The 15,639-nt window shown below is 37.8% G+C and overlaps 1 protein-coding gene across 2 annotated transcripts in view; it reads right to left on the bottom strand.

Moving 5' to 3' along the window:
- The window catches only part of NKAIN2 (sodium/potassium transporting ATPase interacting 2), a 557,924-nt gene that overhangs the window by 540,780 nt on the left and 1,505 nt on the right, over positions 1 to 15,639 (bottom strand). The window lies entirely within an intron of this gene.

The following is a 15,639-nucleotide window of genomic DNA, read 5'->3' as shown; positions in this document are numbered from 1 at the left end:
TGGTTGACAAAAAAAAATGAAAACAAAAACGGAAAAGGGAAATGATTTGATGGGTTTTTTTAAGCTAAGTGAGTGAAAAAGCAAAAAAGAACAGGTTTCAGAAGTAGGAGAAACCGGCAAACTACCACCTTGTCTTAGCCAAAAGGTCTTTCACTGTGGGTAGTCTTGAAAATACTACGGTTGCCCAACTGTAATGCATTCTTTCTTTTACCATGTGTCATGTTAGCGTGGGCTTAGTTTTGCTTTAAAAATCAACATTTATACAAGTCATGAATAAAAGCTTGTCTTACTGACATTACGCAGTGCTCTCAATTTATGTGGATTTCTTTATGGCAAAATCTAAGATGAAGCTTGCATTTTAGTAGATTTTCTAAATATATGCGATATAAACTACAGACTATGCTACAACTTTTATATTACTGGGCTAAACATATTTTTAAGTTTTTTACAAAATGAACTTCAAGTATGTGCTTGCTGCTAGAGATACATGCTAAAAACATGGTCTTTCCCATGCACACCACTCAAATGGTTCAACTGACTTCCCTCTTAGGTGAGTAAGCCATGGGTGACTGGAATGACCAGAAATAGACAGTATTTCTCTGCCAAAGGAAGCATCAATTCTTGTGCTTGGTGTTACTGGTTTCTGGTGTAACAAAGACAGTCATGTCTGCAGTTTTTCCATTCCTGTTGTCTCTCTGTTCCCTGGGGCGCTGTTCTAAAGCCTCTAAAGAATGGCCAGAACCAACGAGATCCATGGTCAGCAAGATCCAGCAGTGTACACTCTCCATCTGTACTCACTTCTGGAGTTCATACTGGCTGTGAAGAGGAGTTCTGTATTTCTCTGTTTCCAGCAGGGTCCTGAGACTTGCCACCTCCGCTCATGATCCAGGTTACTTTTCCTCTGTTCTCTTTCGTTTCTCCCAAATTAGCAGTCTAGCATTGATAATAACAGTAGGAAGTGGCAGAATGACTGACCTTTCCCATTTAATTCAATGACATAAATATCAAACATTTATCATTTACTCAGCTCATAGGTCTGCTAAAGACAAATTCACCTGTGACACATGCATCAAGATAAATTAATCTCTCTAATATACTCCCATTAGTATCAGATTTATCATCTGTTCTCCTAAAGTCTTGAGTACCACCCATGCAGCGTAGGAGAAGATGACTATTCAATTCAACAGGATTCTATTTTAAAAACTCACAGCACACACATTCAGAGCTATGACTTCATTCAGGCATATTTGCTTAAGCTGCTGTCTCCTTTGTTGCAACACTGAGCTGGAAACGGATATGTAATCCATTGCTTATAGGCACCCTTTATTCAACATGTTGTTTAAGACTCTGCTTGTGCCTAAGCTACATCTACTAATTTTTTTCCCAAGAAGCCCAGTTTCCCAACTCAAGCTTTAGAGCTATGTGAGTTTTTCTTTGAAAGTCCTTAATTCTATGATATATTGAGTGTCATCATGTATGCACTGCAGTACCTGACATATCACTGCTTTAAATAAGAATTTGATGTCAAACATGACATCTTTACACATTACTGAGACATATCCATTTTTCCGGTTAGATAAACACACATACATTTTCTGTATATGTATACATATATTGAATAAATGTTTCAAACTGGTATGCTTCTTTCAACCCCTTTAACTCATCTGAACCATGAATCCCTGAAAAACTGTTATTAATTTTGACCTTTTGGATTTCAGAGCAGTATAAAAAGAGGTTGGTCTACGGGAAAGACATCCCTGAGAAATTACATTCCCAAAATTCAAAATCAGCCCCATCTGTGACATTTTTTTTTTTTCTCTTTCCTCCATCTCTTCTCCTCATTTCTTCATCCCCACAACTCGTGGTGGTTCTGTTACTATGTCAGAGTCCAGTTCTGATTTTCGTAACCCCATTTCTTGAATTCAATAAGCCTTACTATCATTCCATTCACTTATTGTCAATGGATTTTCTCTCAGTAAAGATGAATTTCTCCAAGATGCACAGTATTTTGGGGGAACCTGTTTGCCTCTTTTTCTCCTGTTTTGATGCAACAGAACTGATATTCCCTCACATTTTTAAGCACAGATACCTATGAGAATAAAGATGACAGTCAACAAAATGTAAGTGGATGCGTTTGGCTAGACATTGCCTTGTCACCAAACAGATCACTGACTAACTGCAACCAAGAAGATTCATGAAACCTCAGTGACATAGGAAAGAACCAGAAAGAGTGATTCCATCCAGAAATATTTCATGCTTATTAGTAGCTACTTTGTAAGCAACTCTTGCTGCTTACTTAGCTTACTGTGTAACTATAAAAGAAGTACTGCTCATAGCAGCAGCAGAAGGCAAGCTAATACAACAAATATCAACTAAGTAGTGGCTCTAACTTTTCTTACTACAAAGACACTTTAAGGAAGTAACAGAAGTAGGATCCGAGTAGTGAAAAGATACGAACAGTGACAAAAAGAGGGTATGAAAGAAAACCGCTCTCACATACTCCATCATTGCCTGCCACCTCTTGAAAAGCAGAGACTCGGTCACCATCAGGAGGGTAAATAGTCCTTATAAGGATGAATTTTACTAACTTTATTTAACAGCTTTCCTGTTTACAATTATATCCATCTTATCATATAAGCAAGCTTGAAGAAATAGCCTGGTTTTTGTTTGGTTTTTTTTTTTCTTTCAAAATGCAAATCCATAAGGAGATGCTATAATTTAACAAACCTGGCTACAGTAGAGTGTGTGTATGTGTTTGTGCATGTGTGTGTGGAGGGGACAGGGGAGAACTGTCTATCTACCTTTCAACTCTACTTTGCTTTAGACCTGGCCTGCTTCAAAAGCACCACACTCCATCATGCAGTATACCTGCCAGGATAAGTGATAACAGCCTCTGCAAAGGAGTCTTTTATTCTCCAGATCCTCTGTCAGCACACCACCAAGAGACTAGGGCCCTACAGCCAGTCCAGGCAAATCATAGGCTGCCTAATGAGGAGAGCTTACCTGTGCTACTTCATGGCTGATTACAAAGATGAAGGTATTGAAAGAAAATATAGAGGAAAGAAAGAAGACAGAAAAAAAACCAAAACTTTTTTTTTTAAGTTTTGTCCATATTTTAACCTACTCTACACTTAGAAGTATACATCAGGTGTGCTTGGGGGTAGACAAAGCATAGGTATTCTGTGTATTCTAGGCACCTAATTTAGGACCCGATATTCTGTATAAGGTTGGTAGAGATATTGGTTGTTCCAGAGGAGGATTTAGAGTACCTCAGCAAAGTTTGCTAAATGCTAACAAACAGCAGTGAATTCCCCCCACTAGAAGCACCTGCTTACCTCCATCTTCTTGGTAGGCAGCCTAAGCACTGAGGGAGCTGGTGGGAATTCTGCTCAGGTGCTTGCATGGATGGGAAAGCGTGGCAGCAAATAAAGAGGTACAGAAGGTGACACAGACCTCCACTAACACGCACTAGAAATACCTACTCTAAGGTTATGCTAGCTGGCTAGTGAAAGAGCTTGTATTACTTCTGCGATAGGGAGGCTGTAAGTAGACACAAGAAGAAAGAGGTTAGAAAAGAAAATAACTGTATGATATTTTACAAATACAAGCACTCTTGTTAGAAGAGCTTCACAGATCCACGTTTTCCCTAAGTGATTATTACATGCTTTTGAAAAGTGCTTTCCCTTTCCAAGGCCAGCTTCCTTATGGTAGCACTACTAATGGTGTGGAGTATCCAGTAAAACCACTGCAGTGTAAAACACTCTTCTTCATGAAATTAGTAAGCTAATAATGTCCAAACAAGTATTTATTTTCTTACACTACATTAAGGAACATTAACTGAAAGACAGAATTTTCGAACCTATTTTTAATCAAAAATGAAGATGGTCTAACATTCCTGCAACATTAATGTGGAGACAAAGTGTGGAACAAACATCTAGGCAGAACAATGTAACAAAAAGAAGTGCCAATCAGAAATATTTATGTAAATTTGTAAAACTACTTTTCAGCTCACCATCAGCTCCTGCTGAGACAATTATTGATCAATATTCTGTCAAGTATAACATAATTCTAGAGATTTATTTTCTTTGTCCCTCACCTTAACCTAAGACCTGCTGAATTTCAATTGAAGTAAATAAATCATCTTTACTTTTTGACCTTTTAAAAAATATTCACTAAGCACTTTTATCTCTATCAAATTTGATGTTCTAAAGGCATTCAGGTGGCTGCATTAGCATACTGACCTTATAGAAGTTTGAGGACGGCTATGATGTAGAGTACGATACTTTTAGAAGAGCTGCATAGTTACCCACCATCATACACTTACCATTTGGGTCTCAGTTGACCCTTACGTAAGGGGCAGCATAAACCCGCATCACTCTAGGAAAGATCTGCACCAATAGGAAGACAGAATTGGCAGGAAGCACATCATTAATAAAGACAGGTTCCTCACAAACGCAAGCTGACGCTTTACATTAAATGTTCCTGGAAGATTACCCATCCCTTCCCTCAGCAAGCATACCTCAGCACGCTCCTCTCCACAAATTTCACATCTTCAGAACAAATGAGATAAAAGCTGTAAGCTACAACACTCCACTAAAGAAGACCAAAGACAACCCAGTGCCAGAGTCTCAGGTCTCTCCACAAGCACAAACCTTCTCCTCCACCTTCCTACTGGATTATGTGGGTGAGAAATTGATGCAATTCACTGTGAAATCATTTACACTGCAAGAATGTGGCCAACTCAGCGGCCATCACTGCATTGGGGTAAGAATGGTGACAGCATGGCTCAGCCTCCTTGACACCACCATTCACAGCTTAAACTGAGGACACTGACTATGCACTCATCAGTCTCCCCCAGATGCTAGCTACAGCTGGGCACTAGCAACACAGGGAGATACCTATGACAGTAGACAAAATCTTGTCCTAAATTATGCAGGTGGGCCTCAGGTGCACAGATAAGAATTAAGTTCTCCTGAAATGTGAAGAGGTTAAAATACAAGGTTTACATCTCCCATACATTCCAGTTATGACAGCCATACCTTCAAAACTGCCTCAGAGAGGACTGTTCTAAAGTACTCTTCCGGCACTTGTTGCTATCACCAGTTTTCACTTTTACAGAGACTTAAAATATCTCAGAGAATTTAAAACCTTTAAAATTTTTTTTTTTTAGTTTACCACTGACTATGATGCTATTCCATATTTCTCTCTCAATCACCTGACCAGTCCAGCTGTGAGGGCAAATGAATGCCCTCACCTCCCCGAGACATCTTTATTGAATGTGTCCATACTTGTGCCAAACATCAGAGCAGCTGGGATCTTCAGTATGGTCACCCTCCAGAGATCTCAGACTGAAAGGTAACAGGGAACTTACCATAAATCTACGCTTTCTAATTCATACAAAAACATACTAGCAGTCTGTCAAAAGTCAGCTATTTTAAAATGGTATAATCATAAAACAAAGTGTCAAATATTAACTGTTCAATGCATTCATCACTGTAACTTTGTATAACTTCGTCTTGTCTTAAATTAGTAACAAAACTGTCTGAAATAGATGCTGCAGTTTTAAGACTAACAGTTTTCACCTTCAAAAAAAAAGTCACGGCTTGTGCTCACCCAGAAATCCAATTAGTCACTCCAAACACTGCAGAACTTCTAATTTACTCAAATTTTTAAAAGCAAATAAAAAACAGCAACAAAAGAGAAGCCTGCATGAGCAGAGAGGCATGGGTTTGCATTCCCTAAGTCAGTCTGAGCTGCCCACTACACAGATCTGAGCTGAGATACGCAAGTGCTTAAGGATGTACACACACAACTCATCACAATAGCTAAAACATCAAGAGGTGGTTCTTGAGAGCAGGTTCTTGGGTTTGGCATGGCCAACAAACCTTGTTGTTCATTGCAAATGGTTTTCTCCAGCTGAGTTTATATTAGCTCTTACTTAACGCATTACGATGGCACTGTGCCACTTCTATATTCTTCTTTGTTCCAAAACTGGTCCAGTTCTCAGCAGAAGCAACAGCAGCCAAAGTACTATTACAGTATCGGAGGACCTTTGGAGAAATGTGCCGGTCACCCTTTTTTTTTTAATCCTGATGGAATTAGAGAAAGATTGAGGAGTTACCATAAAACCCTTACAACTTGGAAATATCCCCTGCACACTGATCTTCCCTGTGGCTGCTCTAGGCTGATGGGGACCTGAATGTCTGGCCTTCTAGTGAAGACACTTTAGCATGATCTGAGAGAGACTCAGATGTTGTGTATTTAGACAGTGCCTTTCTTATTCATCTGTTACAAGGGCCAAGTAATAATCACTGGAAGTTCAAAGCCTCCTTCATACACTGAACTCTAAACAGCATGCAGATAGTCCCAGATACATCACTGCTTCATTCCTGATTTTACAGCTGAATTAATTAACTGAAAGCATGAGAGCTCCAGCATCCCCCGTCAGTGTAACGCAGAGGAGGGTTACGCTCATAACTTCTATTATCGTCAGTGGTAGTTATGTATATGTGCTGGGCAGAGAGGAGCAGCTGTCCTCTAATAAGGTGCTAGTCATGACAAATATAATACTGACATGGGACCCACATAATTGTCTTTATAAGTACACTGCAAAGCAAGAATGATTTCAAATGCCAGGAACCAGAAAAAAAAACAACATTCTCCCCCCACTTTTTTTTTTCAGTTTGCAAAAAAACAGCACATTTCGGCAGCAAATATAGCTTACTAAACCAGCTGCCTTTGGTTATTGTCCTTATGCCTATCTGTGATATTATACAACAGATACCGCTTTATTGGTGTCCATAAATAACTTTTATTATGCATCTGAAAAAGCACAGTTTACCACGATGCAGAACAGACACCATCTCTTCCAGTGGCTGAGGCCAACAACTTTCTTCTGTACCTGTCACTACCACCCTACTCCTGGGTGACAGCTTTCATTTTAAAAGAAAGAAAGAAAGAAAAAAAAAATTTACCAGACAGCAGCCCCAACCAAAAATTCTGAGGTGGCCAGGACCAGAAATAGGCATTACTAGGTACATTGCTCAATACCACATTCAGTGACAGTTTGTTGTGGCTTTTGCTCTGCAAGTACCAAATTTACTGCCAGCTCCACACTCAGAAAAGCCAGTCTGATAAAATCCAAGACAATGAACTCTGTTTTCAGAATACACTGAAGCCCACGTCTTATGTTAACACTACCAGTGCCATCATCTGGCTTGTTACCAGCTGCTGTCACTGCCTGTGACTGCTACTAGTGTCAAAGAAAATAAATCTAACTGGCCTCAAGGGCATGAGATCGGTATGGCCAAGAACTTAAAAAATAATTTTTAAAAAAGAAAGAAAAAAGGGAAAATCAACTCTACAGCTAACAGCAAAAATAACATCCATATTTTCCGTTCTTTTTTTTTTCAGATAAGCCTCTTATTCTTTTGCATTCCTTCTGCTGCTACCATTCTCATTTGTTTTACTGTCATGTGCTCTGCCAATCTGAACAGTGATGTAATGACATATGACTGCCTGATATGCAGTGGTACTCGCAGCACCTTTGTCACTGGTGGCTCTAGTGCACAATGAACAGTATCTTGAGTTCAATGTATTTGTGGCTTTGTGAAGGCAGCAATGACACACAATGGGTTTTTTTTTCCCTTTTGTTTCTGTGCTCTGTAATAGAACAGCCTGCCGAAGAGAATGTGACCAGTGACTGTTGGTCGTGGCAAAAATTTGCAAGTTTCACACTTTGTTTAATTATTGAAGAATGGCTTTTCAAAGATCCATGCATTATTCTAAAGATCGATGCATTGTTCTAAAAAGACATCATGGCATCCATCTTCCTTTCCCCACAAAAGCTTTTTATCTTCAAACAATAAGAATATACTTGTTGAGGGCAAATTAGCAGTCCGTCTATGAAGAAGTTTAAAGGAATTTTTAATTAGTAAATTGACCCACGGTGTGAGTCACCTGGAAAGGAATTACATCATTTCCTAAGACAGTTAAGCTTTCTTAGACAAATATTAGTAGTACCTTTGATTCAACACCCTCTGTCTCTTAATACCATCTTGTTCATGTGGACCAATTTCATTCACTACTGTGGAATCACTCGACAGTAAATGTTATTGAAGGTGACCAGGGGCAGCCCTCCGACCCTTGTTCTAGGCCTCTAGCACAACTTCCATTCATCCAGAAGAAATGTTACGCATCACTCATGTTTATTCTGCCTAAATTGTACGAGAATTTCACAGTCTATCCTCCCTTCTTTAGTACAAAGATATCATCAAAGATGAACATGCTTAACTATATAATTAATTAAAGGTGCACACAGAAGAGAAGCTGGATTCTGCCCAGCTGGGCAGCAACACAAAGATCCCTATATAGTCAATGGAAAGAGGCAGCCACCTCCAGAAGGCAGTTCAAGGCCTATTCACTATAAGCTTAAATGAGATAGCATGCTTCTCTCTCCCATCATCTGCAAATGGTCCTGCATTTTTGCCTTTTGAAAGGTGACGTGACATATAAACATGACAAACATCATCATTTCAAACATGCCTCTCAGAAATAATAGAATTAACCTCATACATTGCCTTCTGTACAAAATTCTGCTAATGAGAATTCCTTCATAAGAAAAGAAGGGTGAGAAAACTAGACCTCAATTTGTTATGGTATGAATATAGGATACAAGAGACTGTTCCTATTCCCGTTCACATAACTGGTAACTTGCCAGTTATATGTAACTACGGACTTGCAACTAGAGGTGCAGCTTAACATCCCAATTGAGAAAAAGAAAAAAAAAAAATCAGAAAAAAAAAAACCAAACCTTGATGTTAGAAAGTTATTACTTCAAACAGCATACGAAAATCTGAGATTTGTTTATGTCTTATAAATGGTACTTTTACTGATTTTAGCAATCAGTACAATAATCAGCATTTCTTACACATTATATAGTCAGCAGAGAAGTAAGTTTATGTATAAAAGGTAAATTTGAGCCTCAAATGAAAGACATTTTCAAGGTATCCAGATATATGTAAACGTTTAAGTGGAATCAGCAGAGCCTTAAACTGATAAACATTTCTCATAAGTTATGTATGAATTAAAATCAAGTTTTTATTAAAAATGCATAAGTATGATCTGTGGTGAATGGAACTATTAGCTATGCATGTTTACTTTTTAGTGAACACAGAAATCAGTAATTTTTCTTCTAAATGTCATTTCTATCAGAGAGTTATAGAATGATAAAACGCCGAAACAATTCTCAGATGCCATCCAGCTGGTACACATACACCTGGGGAGAGGGGATAAAATAACAAACTGTGAAATGTTTATTTGCCACAGGGGCAAGAAAATGTTACTTAAACTGTTGTGCCCATTCTACTTTACAAGTCAGGTAGCACTCAACAGCCCTTCTCTTTCACTCATTATAATAAATAAATAAATTATGATTAATCTAGATGACAATAAAATATTTGATGCTTTAAAATTACTGTGTGTGTTTTCAGTATACTCTTTATGATCACACACAATACACGGTGGTCACTGTCTTCCTCACTCCTGTTGGAAGGTACAGAAAACCACCTAAAAAACACAGTGAGCATAAACTGGTTTTAACTATTTGATTTTAGTTGGGGTTTTTTTGTTTGATTTTTTTTTGTTGTTGTTTTTGGTTTGGTTTTTTTTTAAGGGATTGTAAGGAACTTATGCACAAAAGCTGATGTTGCTCTGGTGAAACCAGGCTCCTTAGTTTCCTTCTGCAGTCAACAAACACCTTTCCAAAACAGAGTTTCTCAATATGTAGATCACAGTCATCCTTAAAATCAAAAAGTCCTCAGTAAAATGACTAGTGAAAATGGAAGAGGGACAAAAATGTAAATAATAACTACTGTGCATGGCAAAAGAGCATACAATGGCTTTGTGATTTCTTCTTTCCCTGCCTCTCCCAAAATCCTACTTAAGCTGAAGGACCATTTTACTTAAGACACAACTCTAAAGGGCAGTTTAGGGCAAGAAACAACCTTAGGCACTCTGACCTGCTCCTTGAAGGAGTCCCTCCTCTTCTGGCACAGAATAGCCAAGAGAGATTTTTCTGATTTAGTCAGACCATCAATACTCTTGTGACTACCCAAATATGAAAATATTCACTATTGCTATTCTCTGCTAAATGTCACTTAAATTCAGAACCATAAGCAAACCTTGTACAAATTCAAGATTTCTGACACATCTGTTCTTTTAAAATGTCATTGGGCATAGCTGTCTCTTTTGGCACGATACACCCAGGATAACCTTTTGGGACCAAAAAGGCAGTTTGGAGCATATGGGGATAGCCAGGTAGTTCACTGGGCACTGACATCAGCTTCCAGAGCAGACACTGACTGAATCTCACCAGTCCCTAAGCCCAGGGAAGTTTCTCAAAACTTAATGCTAACTGAAACTAGAGATTGAAACCCATGTCATCAGATGTACCAGGACATTGAGAAGACCTCAAATGGATTTAGATTCTTTCCTGGAACAAGTGACCAAGTACTTGTTTAGAAACCTTACCTACTGCACTTGCATTGTATACATTCCCACCACTCAGCCTGGGACACCAAAGTCACTACCTACTCAACACATTATGTTTCTGCTTTGAATCACTCTGCAATGGAACCTGATCCTTTCTGTTGACTACAGAATGAGAGATTTCTCTTCACTGACTACAGGCTGGCTACAGAGAAGTTTTAGTTTTTAGTGTCTTTTAAAAATGCTTACTTTGTGTTTTTTGTAAAGAAACAGAAAAAGAAAAATAAAAAAACACCAACCCTGCTGCTCATCATTCAAGATGCTAACTGAAATCTCTGTCAATATGAAATTAATTCCTACTGTCAAGGATTTGCCTCATGGCTATACAAGAAGAGTAACTCTGCTAGATATTCTAGGTCCCTATATTCAGGTAGTTTATTCAACTCCTCTTCTCTCAATCTATTTAAACCTTTCCCTCCTACTCATCATCACAGTATCTGAATGTTGAGTCTGCTCACTGAACTATAAAGAAGTTTAGCTTTAAAAAGCAGTGAATTAAACTTGCTGTTCAGCTGGTCTGAAATCTTTTACCACTGTAACTTAAAACAACATACTCTGCTTTTCTTGAAGTGTATGATTGGTTATTCAGAATTATTATTCATTCACACTTCTATGAAAAATAATACTGTACCATTCATAGTGAATGTCAAGACACTAAAATTAAATGACACAATGGACCATTACCTCTGACATCCATTTTTTGTATGCATCACTGTTTTTGACCTGAAGTTACCAGAAAAAAAAAAAAAAAAAACAGTTTGTTTATGAATCCTTGGTATTTTATCTCAAAAATGGAATAGAAAAAGAGTGTTTACTTTTCTACCAAGGTCTCACTTAAACCTAAAAAGGTTGCTATATATTTCTTTCATGGCAACAAAAGATGTTACCTCTCTGAATTCATGAGATTGTTTTATATATTCCCAGCAACACCTCAAAATCTACTCCTTAGTACTATACAATAGCTTTCAAACATGCATCTGGTGAAAATCTGCTATTCACAGGACTGTTTCCTTTTCATTGCTAGTAGGATCACAATGTTTTTTGATACTGTGAAACTAAGACTTCCACTTTCTTTCCTATCAAAATTGAAATGAAGCAGGAAGCAGAACTTTAAAGAAGGCACAGACACAGGTTGTTGACGTAGTCACAATTTCAAAGGCAGGACTTAAATGTAAGCACTATCCAAAACACAGAAACCAATTCTTTCTACTCTCTTTCTAGACTGGTAAATCTACATATCCACAGGCTAGGTACAGTAACAGCATCACTTTCCATTCCACAGGGAAAGCTCACTTCTTTAATTCCCCTTTTGCTAACAGAAAACATAGGAACATGTACATGTCATCAGAATTTCCCACTGCAGACACCTCTCTCCTAAAGCTGCTATTGAAAACCACTGGCAACAGCAACAATGAAGCACAATTAAAACAGAAACACAAAAAGAAAAAACAACTCTCCCCAAAACCCAGCAACTAAAAGCAAGCATCAAAAATTTCACTACCACTTACCTACAGCAAAAACAAAAAAAAAATAAACATGCTACATATACCAGTTATGTGGTTTGGTGCGCTACTAGAAAGCACCCTGCTGACATGCATGGCAGAAGAGCCTATATTAACAAAATTATGTTCTTCATTACATAAAACTGCAGAGTAGCTAGTCCTAGGGAGTATCTGGTGAAAACGCCTTTGCTTCGCTCACAGAGGGACCTTAGCTCTAATCTGGCAAACCTTACTCCCTGAGGTCCAGAGACAATTCAACCTTCAAACTGTCAAAACATGAGTTTTTCCTCAAGTAAGGATATTAATTGTATTAAACTGTGCTTAAACCTTATAGGTAGATTTGTGATATAGATTAGAACTTGTCGTGATCACCATTCCTGAAGTGTTTGAATGAGCATAAGAATATTTGCTGTTCATGTTTAAAAAAGACAAACCAGAACTTTACAGGACTGATCACTAAGGCAGACTTTTTCTCTAAGAACCAAGCTCTGTTACATGTACCGTTGTTTTACAATGCATGTGAGAACTGGAAGAGAACAGGACACTCTTCAGACTTACATCAGGTATGCAATATAGACATCAGAGGAAGTCACAGAAGACATACAGTAGATGCTACTTCCCAGTTTGTACGTAATTCATTTCCTGAGTTCGAGTGGTTCCACCTCTTTATTTGCCGCAGATGCAGATCAAATACATGCCTTCATGTGCAACAAGGTAACTCAATATGTGTTTATGGACATTGGCATCAGAGATAAGTACAGCAATTACCTCAGCTGAAATAGTTTTTTTTTTAATTAAGTATTTGAATTCTCTCTTAATTCACATTATTCATTTGTGGAAAAGCACAAAACAAGGACATTTCCATACAAGCTGTTAGCGTTTTGATCATTTCCTCCATTAGCTCAAAAGAAAGATAAAGACTGGGCCTATGTTACCAAAAGTGACCAAATTTGGTTGCCTTTGTTATTCTCCTTGGCCACAACAGCAGCCCTGGACAGTGGCTTCAGCCAAAATTGTAACCAGAAGAGGTCTCAGAGAGATAGAACCAAGTTGCGTGTTGGCGTGCTTATGCCCCAAATGGTCAGATGTTAGTGAGGAGGAGAGACTGCAAACATCATACATTGTTGCCTGTGGAACAAATCGATTTTCAGAAACTGAGGAACCTGTACCCCTGATAGTGTATGCTTCTTTAGAGCATCAGACTGAATACCCCTGAATCACCAGCTGAGCCTTGATATATGCGCAGCTTGTTTACAAATTTTATATAGCCTTTAGTACATAGCTAGAATATCTGAACTGTATTACAGTTTACTTTAAAAAAAAAAAAGAACAGGCAAAATGTACAAAAAGAATGATATAAATGAATTCAGACAGAAACGGAGAGAAGGCAGTGCAAAGGCTGTCTTCCAGTTAGCCTTGGGACTATGGCAATCTTTGCCTGATGGATAGAAACAATAAGGCAATGATTTCTGAAGACTTCAAGTTTGCTTACGAAATGTTGTCCTTTCTCATCTCACTGCACTTGGGAAAAGAGCTTCTAAGCTGAGAACATGTAGTACTTTTTACTGTTTTGCCACTACTCCGAGCTTTCCCAAGCAGCAATAGAGGACATGTAAAAAGTTTCAAACTGGCTTCCATGGGGCTCCTGAAACCTTCCAGAAAGCACTGAACAAACAATAATCTTGGCAGTGTCACCTTTGCTGCTCTTGCTATTAAAAAGTCTAAGCAACAAGATATTAGTGTTACTGATGCAAGCTATTAATAGAAAATGAGACACCCAAAAATAACGAGGTTTAAAGGACAAAATGCAATAGCAGAGAATTCTTTCAGTGCAACCAGGATGGTTGATGTACAACAAAAAACATCAGAGTCCTGGGTTCTCTTCAGAAGGGCAAAGGGCAAGAGAGACCAAAATTATTATCTTAAAAAAAGAAAAGTTATTCTGCGATTATTCACTTTGTATACAGAAGGCAATGCCTTGCTCCTAACATGGGCAAAATTAGCTTTTACTTGCTGTTAATTCTTCTCATTGGCTACAAACACAGAAGAAAATGAGCTGTCAAAGGTTGTTTTCCATAGTACAAATGAGAGCATAAACAGGAAGGTATACGTATGTTAATAAGCAGGGCGCAATGATCAGTATGCCCTTGGGAGCACAAATATTCCTTGAGCTTTCTGATAATCTAAGTGTACAGTATGCTGTCTTAGTTATAAGCATTTAAAATGTATTTATGAAAATAATTCTGCTTGCGTAGGGTCTCTTAAGTTGATGTAGCTCTACTCCTGCACCAGTAGTTGAAACAACCACCTTTTTTTGCCCACTCACAGACACCTACATAATCTATATATGTATGATGTGCAACAACTTCTCTATTGAGCTGCAGTATTCTTCAGTACCATTTATTGTACAGTGCCTTCAAAGACCAATCAGGTCACCACACCCTAGCTCTGCAGAGATGGAAGAAAATACTTTCATTTTAAAAAAATTGAAGAAACCTTTCTTTTTACAAACTTTTTTTCCTCAAACAAAAGTATATTTTCTCCTACAAACATGACCATTTTAAAACTGAAACCCAGGTACCAGTAATAAAAAAACTTCCATGTTGTATGCAATTTTTTTAAAGTATTGTTATCATTGTAGAAATGCTTCCCACGCCCATCTCCTCAAGCCAGATAACTTCTTCATCCTTTATTTGTGATTTGCATCTGCATTAACATGGCTACTAATTCAAGGATGAATCTTGATGGCATTTGCTCCTTTAAGTAGCCTTTACCTAAAAAGCAGCGACAACTGATCAATCACCGATAGGCCTGCTTAGAAGAGGTAAAGTCTCCTCGACTTAAAACTCACGATCCGTTCCCATTTGATGGTATATGGCACCTGAAGGAACATGCCAAGCGATTTTAATAAAGTGCATAATTTTTTCCATGTAAATTATTATTCCTGCTCTGAACCCATCTAAATGCCATTACATAGGCCAAGTGTGACTCAGAGGTTTGTGTTGCTGCTAGCCCAGCCTTTTCTTGCTCAGTAAAAATTTCCAAGTTTGCTTTCAGTTTATGAAAACAACAGTTCACTTAAGCTACTCCAGAATACAATATTTACTTTTTGAAATAATATATATAAAATGTAACTATATATATTTGACGCTGTAGTTTACAACCACTTTTAAATAGCATACAGTAACGCTACAATTCTACAACAGCTAACTTGTACATCCACCTGCTGATACATTCCTATAGGTCATTTCTGCTGATGTTTTTACTACGAGTTTTGTGTGTATTTTTGACACCATGAGTTAGCAAATATATTTTCTTTCATAGACTTTCAAACAATAATAATTTAAAATCTTAGCATATATTCCATAGTCATCATAACCTCCTGTTTGTTGAATGCATTAAAAAATAATCTTTTATCTGTAAAAGGTACAATTTAAAACACTTTTTGTTCCCTTTGCAGAAAAAAAAAAAAGAAAAGTATGCCTCTGAAACTTAAATGGATTTGAAGAACTTTGGTGATTAATTTTATGTTTCCAAATTGCTGGAAAAGGTTACATTCCTACCATTCCATTCAAGATTCACTACTTCT

Source organism: Chlamydotis macqueenii, chromosome 3, assembly GCF_036417535.1.
Source record: "Chlamydotis macqueenii isolate bChlMac1 chromosome 3, bChlMac1.mat, whole genome shotgun sequence".
In the NCBI taxonomy this organism is placed as follows: Eukaryota; Metazoa; Chordata; class Aves; order Otidiformes; family Otididae; genus Chlamydotis; species Chlamydotis macqueenii.
Note: the sequence above shows the minus strand (reverse complement) of the source record. Positions and strands in the feature narration are given on the sequence as shown.